This window comes from Schistocerca gregaria, chromosome 3, assembly GCF_023897955.1.
Source record: "Schistocerca gregaria isolate iqSchGreg1 chromosome 3, iqSchGreg1.2, whole genome shotgun sequence".
NCBI classification, from domain to species: domain Eukaryota; kingdom Metazoa; phylum Arthropoda; class Insecta; order Orthoptera; family Acrididae; genus Schistocerca; species Schistocerca gregaria.
Window position 1 is genome coordinate 179,179,018 of NC_064922.1, and position 12,589 is coordinate 179,191,606.

Genomic DNA, 12,589 nt, shown 5'->3' on the forward strand with positions numbered 1-12,589 from the left:
GCCGGGTGTTGGCCCTGTGTGCCTCGGTCGTATGCAGTCCTGATTGTGGCGCTCACCTGCACGGCGCCAAACACGCATACGACCATCATTGGCACCAAGGCAGAAGCGACTCTCATCGCTGAAGACGACACGTCTCCATTCGTCCCTCCATTCACGCCTGTCGCGACACCACTGGAGGCGGGCTGCACGATGTTGGGGCGTGAGCGGAAGACGGCCTAACGGTGTGCAGGACCGTAGCCCAGCTTCATGGAGACGGTTGCGAATGGTCCTCGCCGATACCCCAGGAGCAACAGTGTCCCTAATTTGCTGGTAAGTGGCGGTGCGGTCTCCTACGGCACTGCGTAGGATCCTACGGTCTTGGCGTGCATCCGTGCGTCGCTGCGGTCCGGTCCCAGGTCGACGGGCACGTGCACCTTCCGCCGACCACTGGCGACAACATCGATGTACTGTGGAGACCTCACGCCCCACGTGTTGAGCAATTCGGCGGTACGTCCACCCGGCCTCCCGCATGCCCACTATACGCCCTCGCTCAAAGTCCGTCAACTGCACATACGGTTTACGTCCACGCTGTCGCGGCATGCTACCAGTGTTAAAGACTGCGATGGAGCTCCGTATGCCACGGCAAAGTGGCTGACACTGACGGCGGCGGTGCACAAATGCTGCGCAGCTAGCGCCATCCGACGGCCAACACCGCGGTTCCTGATGTGTCCGCTGTGCCGTGCGTGTGATCATTGCTTGTACAGCCCTCTCGCAGTGTCCGGAGCAAGTATGGTGGGTCTGACACACCGGTGTCAATGTGTTCTTTTTTCCATTTCCAGGAGTGTATATACTCCTTCCACCTTTCTGCTTTCCCTTCTTTGCTTAGAAGTGGGTTTCCATCAGAGCTCTTGATATTCATGCAAGTGGCTCTCTGTTCTCCAAAGGTCTCTTTAATTTTCCTGTAGGTAGTATCTATTTTACCCCTGGTGAGATAAGCCTCTACATCCTTATATTTGTCCTCTAGCCATCCCTGATTAGCCATTTTGCACTTCCTGTCGATCTCATTTTTGAGACGTTTGTATTCCTTTTGCCTGCTTCATTTACTGCGTTTTTATATATTCTCCTTTCATCAATGAAATTCAATATTTCTTCTGTGACTCTAGGATTTCTACTAGCCCTCGTCCTTTTAACCTATTTGATTCTCTGCTGCCTTCACTACTTCATCCTTCAAAGCTACCCATTCTTCTTCTACTGTATTTCTTTCTTCCATTCCTGTCAATTGCTACCTTATGCTCTCCATGAAACTCTGTACAACCTCTGGTTCTTTTAGTTTATCCAGGTCCCATGTCCTTAAATTCCCACCTATTTGCAGTTTCTTTAGTTTTAATCTACAGGTCATAACCAATAGGTTGTGGTCAGAGTCCTCATCTGCCTCTGGAAATGTCTTACAATTTAAAACCTGGTTCCTAAATCTCTGTCTTACCATTATATAAACTATCTGAAACCTGTCAGTATCTCCAGGCTTCTTCTATGTATATAGCCTTCTTTTATGATTCTTGAACCAAGTGTTAGCTATGATTAAGTTATGCTCTGTGGAAAATTCTACCATGCGATTTCCTCTTTCATTTCTTTTCCCCAGTCCATATTCACCTACTATGTTTCCTTCTCTCCCTTTTCCTACTACCGAATTCCAGTCACCCATGACTATTTAATTTTCGTCACCCTTCACTATCTTAATAACGTCTTTTATTTGATCATACATTTCTTACATTTCTTCGTCATCTGCAGAGCTAGTTGGCATATAAACTTGTACTACTGGAGTAGGTGTGGGCTTCGTATCTATCTTGGCCACAATAATGCGTTCACTATGCTGTTTGTAGTGGTTTACGCGCATTCCTATTTTCCTATTCATTATTGAAGCTACTCCTGCATTACCCCTATTTGATTTTGTGTTTATAGTGTTGTAGTCACCTGACCAGAAGTCTTATTCCTCCTGCCACTGAACTTCACTAATTCCCACTATATCTAACTTTAACCTATCCATCTCCCTTTTTAAATTTTCTAACCTACCTGCCCGATTAAGGGATCTGACATTCCACGCTCCGATCCGTAGAACGCCAGTTTTCTTTCTCCTGATAACGACATCCTCTTGAGTAGTCCCCGCGCGGAGATCCGAATGGGGGACTATTTTACCTCCGGAATATTTTGCCCAAGAGGACGGCATCATCATTTAATCATACAGTAAAGCTCCATGCCCTCGGGAAAAATTACGGCCGTAGTTTCCCCTTGCTTTCAGCCGTTCGCAGTACCAGCACAGCAAGTCCGTTTTGGTTAATGTTGCAAGGTCAGATCAGTCAATCATCCAGACTGTTGCCCCTGCAACTACTGAAAAGGCTGCTGCCCCTCTTCAGGAACCACACGTTTGTCTGGCCTCTCAACAGATACCCCTCCGTTGTGGTTGCACCTACGGTACGACTATCTATATCGCTGAGGCACGCAAGCCTCCCCACCAACGGCAAGGTCTATGGTTCATGGGGGGAGGCAAAAAAAAAAAAAATAAAAATAAAAAATAAATGAGGATTAAAAACTAAACAAGTCGATTCTGATTCAGTCACGAAACTAACTCTTTTCGAAAGATCGTTACTATCACCACAATGGTGTAAAACTGTAATACCGATTGTATGAGGTATCAGTAATTACTTTCTCTGAATTAGGAGCACTAATGCTGTGTAGGTTACACGTTCCTCACACAGTCCACCCCCTACACACGTATGGTATGTTGTGCTTTGTCGCCTATATCGATGATGATAAAAGTCAGACATATACGTCACAAATGCTAAATAACTCGAGAAAATATCTCCTTCAATTTGTAGATAGTACCTGAAGTAGTCGTGAAATTGCTTCATTACTCGCTTGGAAACGGATAAATGAATTACTTGACCGCACGACAGAGCAGTAACTAAGTAAGGGCCGCCACAGTGCTGTATACAATTTTATTATTATAATTATTATTAGAGTGGTTAGGCAAAAAGCATTAACAGCCTCAGGTCGTAAAATTTCAGCCAGTTCCGAAGTAAAACAAGTGGTTTACGAACAGTTAGTATAGTGCACACATCTGAACGTTTTGGATGTAAAATGGGGTTACAGTGTGCAGATCAAGCAAGTGCCGCAATCGAGAGGAGTGCTGGTGGAGAAGCATGTTTTGTAGCTAGAGTGTAGTACCCACACTGTGGATGGTTAGCTTTCTTTTCTGAGAAGGATTTGTGGGTAGCACTTGTGATGCACCACGAATTCCTTCGTTGTTCATTCGAACAACCACACACACGCTCACACAAACCCAATTACACTATGTGATCAAAAGTATCCGGAAACCTGGCTGATAACATCCTTGTAATGGACTGGCCTGCACAGAGTCCTGACCTGAATCCTATCGAACACTTCTGGGATTTTTAGGAACGCCGACTTCGTGTCAGGCCTCACCGACCACCATCGATAACTCTCCTCAGTGCAGCACTCCGTGAAGAATGGGCTGCCATTCCCCAAGAAACCTTCCAGCACGTGATTGAACGTATGCCTGCGAGAGTGGAAGCTGTCATCAAGGCTAAGGGTGGGCCAACACCATATTGAATTCCAGCATTACCGGTGGAGGGTGCCACGAACTTGTAAGTCATGTTCAGCGAGGTGTCCGAATACTTTTGATAACATGGTGTGGCTCTTCTCGCCCTTAACGCTCTTGTCTGAACAACATAGCAGAAACACTTGTTCCCATTATGGAAAAATCCTTTCTTTCTCACCTATCATTCAGTTACTTTCTCAAAGTCCTTCTCAATAACAGAAAACCTACTCAGGAATAACTTCCCGCATTATATTGGAGGACTGAATTACATCTCCAGCTTCAAACGACAGTTCATGATACAGCTTCTAAAGCAACAATAATGATTACAATTGTTCCTATTCGCTCTCGTTACTCTTGTACATCTTTCTTTCCAGCGACATCTTCCTCACTTCCCATTTTTCTCAACTGGTGCAGTCTCCTTAAATTTCCTATCTCCAGAGTTGCTATATCAGAAAACATCCATTTTGTATATATATAAATTATTTTTGCTTGTCACTACTACTCCTTTTATTATTGTCAGTATTATTATCGTTATTATTATCACTATTAGTGACGGTAGCAGCAGTAGCACACCTACTACCAGTGTTAAATTTATTAGTTCATAGTATTATTACTTACACTATTACTGTTGTGTCTAGGTATCCTGCATTCTCAGTTCTCTAGACAAACAATCAAACAACTCGTATTAATGAGGTCTGTTACAACAAGTCAACACATATACTTAACTTTGATTACACAGATGTGTCGCAAGCAAAGGGCGATATACGAAAGTAACTGAAGTGCAGTGACTGCTAGTCTCTAACTGAGCTACGTAGAGAGTATAATGAAGGGGCTACGCTGCTTCTTCTAATGAAGTGGCTAACGTTGAAGCTGCTACCGAAATAGGCTCGCCACTAGTGGGGGGCGGCGCTTATGTCGTCTTCACCTAGAGGCCACGGGTGTCGCGTTGTCGTCCTGGAAGGCAGTCGGTGAGCGTGCGGTTGGCTGACCTCACAGCCTTCTCTTCTCTGTCGCTCCCAACTTGTCTTCCGGCGCTGACTTTACGCCACAACAGTTACTGTAGACACATAAATCATTTTAGTACCATTTGTTATGTTAATATTGGTATTTCTTAATTAACTATAGTGGAAAAAGGCACTGTATGAGTGAAACCCTGGTCCGATATAACAGAGCTCCATGTAGCTCTAATCAGATCAGGTTAAATAAATAAATAAAAGAAGTATTTCTGCTATTCCTCATCACTTTCTTTGATTTAGTCTCAGTACGTATTCTGTGCTCATTAGAATTTTAATTCTCTTCAGAAGGTTCTGTAATACGACCTCATTTCCACCGACGATAGTAATGTCATCAACGAATCTTATCAGTAATATCCTTTCAATCTGAGCTTAAAACTCATTCCTGAAACTTGTACTATTTTACTGCTCTCCGGGCCGTTGTCAGTTTCCGTGACCGGAGAAGGTGTCTTAGTTTCCTTAAGCCTTATTTTCATTAAGAAGGGCAGTGCCGGAAGTGCCTCTCTGGTAACATTACCTTTTCTGAGGCCGAACTGGTCGTATATTTCTTTCGTATATTGTCATTCGCAGCATCTTATGTGATTCATCTACTAAGCTGATTGTGTGATAGTTCTCACATTTATCTGCCTTGCTTGCTTACTGATTGTGTGGATGATATTATCCCGAGCCGGCCAGTGTGGCCTAGAGCTTCTAGGCGCTACACTCTGGAACCGTTCGAGCGCTACTGTCGCAGGTTCGAATCCTGCCTCGGGCATGGATGTGTGTTATGTCCTTAGGTTAGTTAGGTTTAAGTAGTTCTAAGTTCTAGGGGACTGATGACCTTAGAAGTTAAGTCCCATAGTGTTCAAAGCCATTTTTTTCATAATGGTTCGAATGGGTCTGAGCACTATGAGACTTAACAGCTGAAGTCATCAGTCTCCTAGAACTTAGAACTACTTAAACCTAACTAACGTAAGGACATCACACACATCAATGCCCCAGGATTCGATCCTGCGATCGTAGCGGTCGCTCGGTTCCAGAGTGTAGCGCCTAGAACCGATCGGCCACCACGACCGGCCCCGATAATTCGATGGCGCGTCTCCAGTGTAACAGATTTTTCTCGCCAGCTTGAATAATCGTTTGGATGTCACTTCCTCGAATGGTTTTGCGAATTATGATGGAATTTTGTCTGTGCCTTCTGCTTTGTTTCACTGGAAGTCTTCCAAAGCTCCATCAATGGCTCCAATTTTGAATCCACTGAGTCCCCAAAAATCGACTACTACCAGTTCCTCTTGAATCGCGTTAGCAGGCAGTTTCTCTGCCTTGTTGAAGCCTTCCCTGTACTCTTTCCAGTTTCTTGCTCCCTCCTCTGTATTTAATAGTGGAACTTAATGTTCACTTTTCATACTGACTGACAAAAGTTATTTCGGCTTTTCTGTATGCTGAATTTATCCATCCGGCGACCATTCCCTTCTATGTTTCTTCACACGTTTCCTGCAGTTAATTCGCTTAAGTTTCACTGCATGTAGTACTGATGTTATTCGTAAGTGACTTACATAGTTTTATTCCTTTCTTTCCATAAACAACTTGGTATTCTTTTCTTTCCTCGATCAGTTGAAGCATTTCTTCTTACACCCATGGTTTCCTCGTAGTTACCCCCCTTGTACCTACATTGGCCCGTCCTAGTTCTGTGATCCCCCTTTTCAGAGAGCTGTCTGAAGTGGTACACATTAGAGCAGTACGTAACGCCTCAGAGAACTTCAAAGGAACACCATCATTTATCCACTTCGTTACAGACTGTTTCTTCTTGACGAGTATCCTAAACTGGGACCTAGCCTTCATCATAACTAAATTGTGATGTGAGTCTGTCTGGTCCTGTATATGCCTTTTGATGCAGTACCTGGTTTCGGAACCTCTGTCCCATCATGATGTCATCCGCCTGGCAGCTTCTCGTGTCCCCAGATCTTTTCAAAATATAGCTCCTTATCTTGTGATTCTCGAACACAACGTTTGCTATTGCTGGCTGAAATTTACAGGGGGATTCAAAGAGTATTGCTCCTCCCTCGTTTCTACTATCGAGCCCATATTCTCCTGTAATTACGTCTTCGTTTTCGTCCTTACATACTGAGTTATCTCTTCAATGCCAACACATGCAGTCTCTATCTCTTGATCTACTGCTTTTGAGGTGAGTATACATATCACAAATAGTGTTCCACGATAGGGAGAAGGGCAGTTAAACTACACTGGCGCTCAAAATCATAAGCAGCAAAAGGAAATTTTGCAAGGTTGCGTTTTATTTTACCACAAAACAGTATGAACAGGTAATAGTAAAGTAGAAACAATTTAAAGAATGCCGAAGGTTAACAACTGCAATATGTGTAGCGGTAGATAGAAATGTTCTTCGTTTTTTCGAGCTTAACAGATTTGAGCACACATTCCGACACCTGGCTAATGTGCTCTGCATGGGGCGTGACCACCTCTGGCAGCAATACAGGCCTGACAACTATTGGGCGTGCTGTGAATGATGTCATCAATCTCACGTTGAGGCAATAAAGCCCATTCCTCCTGGAGAGCTGCTGGAAAGTCTTGAAGAGTGGTTGGTGGATGCTGACGTGATGCAACCTGTCTCCCTAGTGCACCCGAGACATACTCTGTGGGATTTAAATCGGGAAGAAAGCAGACCACGCCAATGCGTGCAATATCTTCCGTTTCCAAGCATTACCGCCCGTCAGTTCGAAGTCTGGGCCCGCACCACACTGCAATTACCACACGTGAGGTCCAAAGATCTCGTCACGATAGCTGACAGCAGTTGAACTTTGCCGAGTCACCCATACAATTTCATGCAGAGGTGTTCATGTGGTCAACATAATCCCTGCCCGTAACATCAGGGATTCTCCTCGATATCGGTCTCTTTCCGTAATGTTTGGATCCAAAAATCGTGTTCCACGTTCCCTCCAGATGCGAAAAACGTCGAGAATCACTCTCCAGAGTTGGACAGCCCAGGTGGCTTGTTCACTACTCCATTCTAGACGTTTCCTTCTGTGAAGGCCCATCAGAGGTACATATACCGCAGATCTTCGACAATAAAGGCCACTCTGCCGAACCTTTCTATACATCGTTTGTCCAGTGGATACTGTGAGGTCAGACGCCACGTACTGTGCAGCACTAACGTGGTACTGTCGTGCGCTTACAGCCAAATAAGCATCCTGTGTGGTATCACACGTGGCCGGTCCTGCCCTGGTCTTTGTCAGTATTCGGCCACTATAAATCGTCACCACATCCGAGAAACAACAGAAAGATTCACATTAAGCCATCGGGCCTCGTCAGTTTGCGTATGTTCTGCTTCCACTCTTCTTTTGGCCCCCCACAGCAGAGAGTATGCAAGCATTTTCTCTGTACCATACTGCATCATTTGTGACTGTGTACATAGCGACTGCTGTGGGACTACCTGGCAAAGACTACTCCGCTTAACAAGTATCCTGATGTCGTCGTTGGCGTGGTTGTCCACTGACCAGAATGTCATTTTCCGTGCAGAGCACGAATGTACGGACATCTTTTCACATTTTGTATGGTTATACCGTGAATTAGACACAAGATCAAGAAATAGCGGTTTGTTGCTTTAATTTCGGACACCAGTGTATCTGATATTTGTGATACCAATGTCTTACCATGTGCGATTTTATTTACGATGAGTCATTATGACTTGGATATAGCGGGTGTAAATTTTAAGTTGGGAAACCAGAATAACTCGAAAAATAAGCTTCACACGAAAAAATGTGTAGAATCCAAAGTTAATTATTTTCGGAGGGGGGGGGGGGGGGGGGAACATCTGCGGGTGCTAAAATTAGCCCGCCACCCCAGCCCCCTGAGGGTGGGGTGGGAGGCAACTTTAAAATTTCAAATGTGAAACCCCGTTTCTTATTGCAGACTCAGATTCTACATAAAAAAAACTACGTACATTTTGTCTTAAACATTTGTTTTGATTCTTGGTAGTTGGCGCTGTAATTCAAGAAAAGCCAAGTTCTCATTTTTGCGTTACAGATAAATAAAGAAGTATGTATTTACTTCGTAAATTTTGAGTCGCTAAAACTAAAACTCGCCGTCTCTAACCCATAGGTTAGGATTAGAGAGAGAGGAATTAGAGTTTTGCAAATGTTGACCCAAATGTTGAACCGAATCTACCGACAAAATTTATATTTGGGTCAACACTGTAAAACTTTAATTCCTCTCTCTCAAACCCCATCCTATGGGGAGAGGGGGCGAGTTTTAGTTTTAGCGAATCAAAATTTACGAAGTATATACGTATTTTTTATTTATCTGTAACCATTTTCCACGCAAAAATGAGAACATGGATTTTCTTGAATTACAGCGCCAACTACCAAGAATCAAAAATGTTTAAAACTAAATGTACGTAGTTTTTTGTATGTACAATATGATTCTGCAATAAAAAATGGGGGTTCCCATTTGAAATTTTAATGTTGCCTCCCGCCCCACACCCAGGGGGCTGGGTGGCGGGCTAAATTTAGCTCCAGCAAATGTCCCCCTCGAAATTAATCAACTTTGGATTCTACACATTTTTTCGTGTGTAGCTCGATTTCGAGTTATTCTCGTTTGTCAACTTAAAATTTACTCCCTGTATATGCACTGAAGAAAAGTGCACAGTAGTTGAATTCAATCAGTAATTAATTGATTGAAATTTACGACCGATGATGCGTTTCCTGTCTTGGATCTCATTAATATGGCCGTGGAGCCCGCTGTTCCTGATGGAAGTAAAGCTGAAGTATTGTTGTTAACTCTGGTTTGCTGTCGATTGTGGTAAGAATTGTCTTATCACCGAACTCTTCAAAGTAACTCATTTTGTTGCAATGATTTACAAAATAATAAATTGTTGTGACTTAACCAGAAATTCAACCCATACACAGGGAAACAAAGTACGTACAAAGTAATTACCGCTTCTTTTACGAGCAGTGAAGGAAAACGGCAGTGCTCGCATGGTAATGAAATACGTATATTAGGTCATCCGAGTAAGGGAAAAGGCTCTACCTACGCACGATACTTTTTGTCCCACGTCGATAAGTCTGAAACGCTGCGCTGTCTCTTAATGTACCGCATGTCGGCGAGACGTTAAAACTCAGACGAAAAGTTGAAACTTTCTCAATTGTGTACGCAAATGGAACACGCCCAAGGTCAAAAGTAGCTCGGAGTTAGCGAGAGTGCCCCCAGAACCACATAAACTTGTCAGTCGGGATAATTCTTTGCTATTCTTAGCAGCTACGTGCCCGCGAGGGCTTTCTCATTGCCGACAGATTCCGTCGTATATTTATCCGTCCGCCATTGGGCAGTCAGTGCAAGGCCAAACAGGCCTAATTCAGCTGAGGGGCAAATCTCGTTTTCTAGATAAAGAGACCTTCGGAGGAGTCTGTTTATCTGCCTCCTACGCCGTATGTAGTACGTACCATCCGAGTTAATAATGTTCAAGGTGGCCTTTCGGTATCTACTTGTAAACGCCCAAACTGACTTATGGTCTGTGGTTAGGGGTACATAGAACACCAGAAGCCCTTTACATGCTTCCAATTGTAATCCCTAAAAATGCGTCGGAGTGGAGACTGTTTGTATGTTTCACTTTCGCCAAAATTTCTCTAATGTTACGGTCACGTTCTTTCAGTGAGATGTGTATAAGGGAGGAAGTAATTTCTCTCGTGACGATTCTTGGGACATAGCGTTTACACAAGAGTCAGATTCCAGATGAAAAAAATACACGAAGGATAAAAATAAGTATAAGATCACAAGACAAATTTTAAAGACCAAGGTAACGTAAATATGCTGCCAGGAAATACCATAGTAAAAAAAGTTTATTTAGACAGTTACCGGTTCTGTTTTTAGAGACCACTGATGATGCCTAGCAGAAACAGATTTAACATATTTGGTTCAAAACAATAATAAACATCACTTGCAAAATATTGTTAATATTAATTTTTATTTAAATGCTAAAAAAGTATAACCAACAAGTCAAAAGAAAGCAGTGCAAATTAACAATGAAGTCATAGACTCAATTAATGTGTTTCTATTTTACTCATGGCAGTTAATGGCAATGATTGGATGGGCACCAACGTATGTAAACAGAAAATTACAACTCGCCTCTATTGCTTCTGTTACACTACAGATAAAATTACATATATCTTATTGACATATTAATGATATAGAGTAGAACAGAAGAAAGTATTAAAGTTTTAATTTTTTATATTATACAGGAAATCAATAGTGAAGTTCATTTTTCTATGGTAGACTAACATTAGCATAAGTGAAACGTAAATTTATCTCTGCTAAAACAGATTGCAATACTGTCGATTCAAATGCTTGCGTATCTAGGATTGGCATCCGTCCCGATGTATCGGGATCGTCACTGCTATAAACCTTCTTGTCTCGACATCTTGTTTTTCCTTTATTGTTATTACATGCCTCGGCTGAGACGGGTCGGCAGCGGCCTACATACGCCGCTCTTCGGGCAAGTTATACAACATATATACACGGCAGACAGAGAAAACATAAAAAGCATGGTAAACATAGGAAGAAGATTTCAAACTAAAATAGAAGTCGTTCGACGGAAGGCACTGTACATGAAGGGTGGCACCAGTGGAAGAGAGGAAGACATCCAGGAAGACACGCGAACGTAGTAGAACACTGGTGAAAACACTGTACACAAACGGAGAGACACGGAAGCACGGAAAACACTGGCGACGATCATCGGCTAAGCGCTCACACTGACGATGGGGGGGGGGGGGGGAGGGGGGGGCGGGGGCTGCCTCCAGGTGAAAGGGGGAGGTAGGAGGGTCTCGACGTCCCGACAAGACCCAATTTAGTATCGATTTTGCAAAAAAACTGTTACGAGCTCGGCTCAGGTTCTAAAGTAACGCCTTCTGTTGGCGTAACATTTAAATGAAGCCTCAGTTAGTTCCATTTATACCGGCCGGAGTGACCGAGCGGGTCTAGGCGCTACAATCTGGAACCGCGCGACCGCTACGGTCGCAGATTCGAATCCTGCCTCGGGCATGGATGTGTATGATGTCCTTAGGTTAGTTAGGTTTAAGTAGTTCTAAGTTCTCGGGTAGTGATGACCTCAGAAGTTAAGTCCCATAGTGCTCAGAGCCATTTGAACCATTTTTTGAGTTCCATTTATGTCAACAAGTTAATGCTGACAAGGTCGTGTCACAGATGCCTCTGCATGTTGCGTATCCTGTATCGACGATGCACCCACCTTCTATATCTAGCGTCATCACTCGAGAAAATACCAGACTTCTTCAGTAGTACGACGCTGGAACTGTTCACGCAGCGCCACGCGGAAGAATCGCGCATTCCCCATTTGAATAGCGATCTGAAAAGGCAAGCAAGTTAGTAACGTTTGAATTGTTTACTGCGGGTACATAGTGCGCGAAGTGTATACCGACGTTTACTTCGATCACTGAAGTGTTAGTGTCGACTGTTTAAGGTTTTATAAACTTATACCTTCATACCTTTACAAAAATTCTTAAGGATGGAAAGAGACACTGTCACTTTGCGGATGATTACAGAAAAGAGTGGTCTCTATGTCGAGAAAACACGTATGGGTCAGGAAGCGTTGTGTGAAATTCGTAGCTCTTTCATCTCAGTAACTCACGGAAATAAGGCAGATGTGAGACATAACATTTCCACGAGGAATCATAAAAATATATTTTCGGTAGCATCGACACCAAAGCCTATTTTTACATTCACGATTAAAGTAGATACCCAGGAAGAGATACCCGTTCCTGCTGCAGTACTAACAACAGCTTATAAAGTTGTCAAGCAGCATCCTTCCTCCTTCCTTTCTCATCCAACGCATCCACCAAAATCTCCGCGAGCACCACCTGCTTCCCGCTACCCAGTGTGGCTTTCGACCACCCTTCTCTGTCCATGACCTTCTCCTTCACCTTACTCACCGCCTCTCCGAACAACTCGACTCCCGGGGCTCCGCCATCTTCCTCTC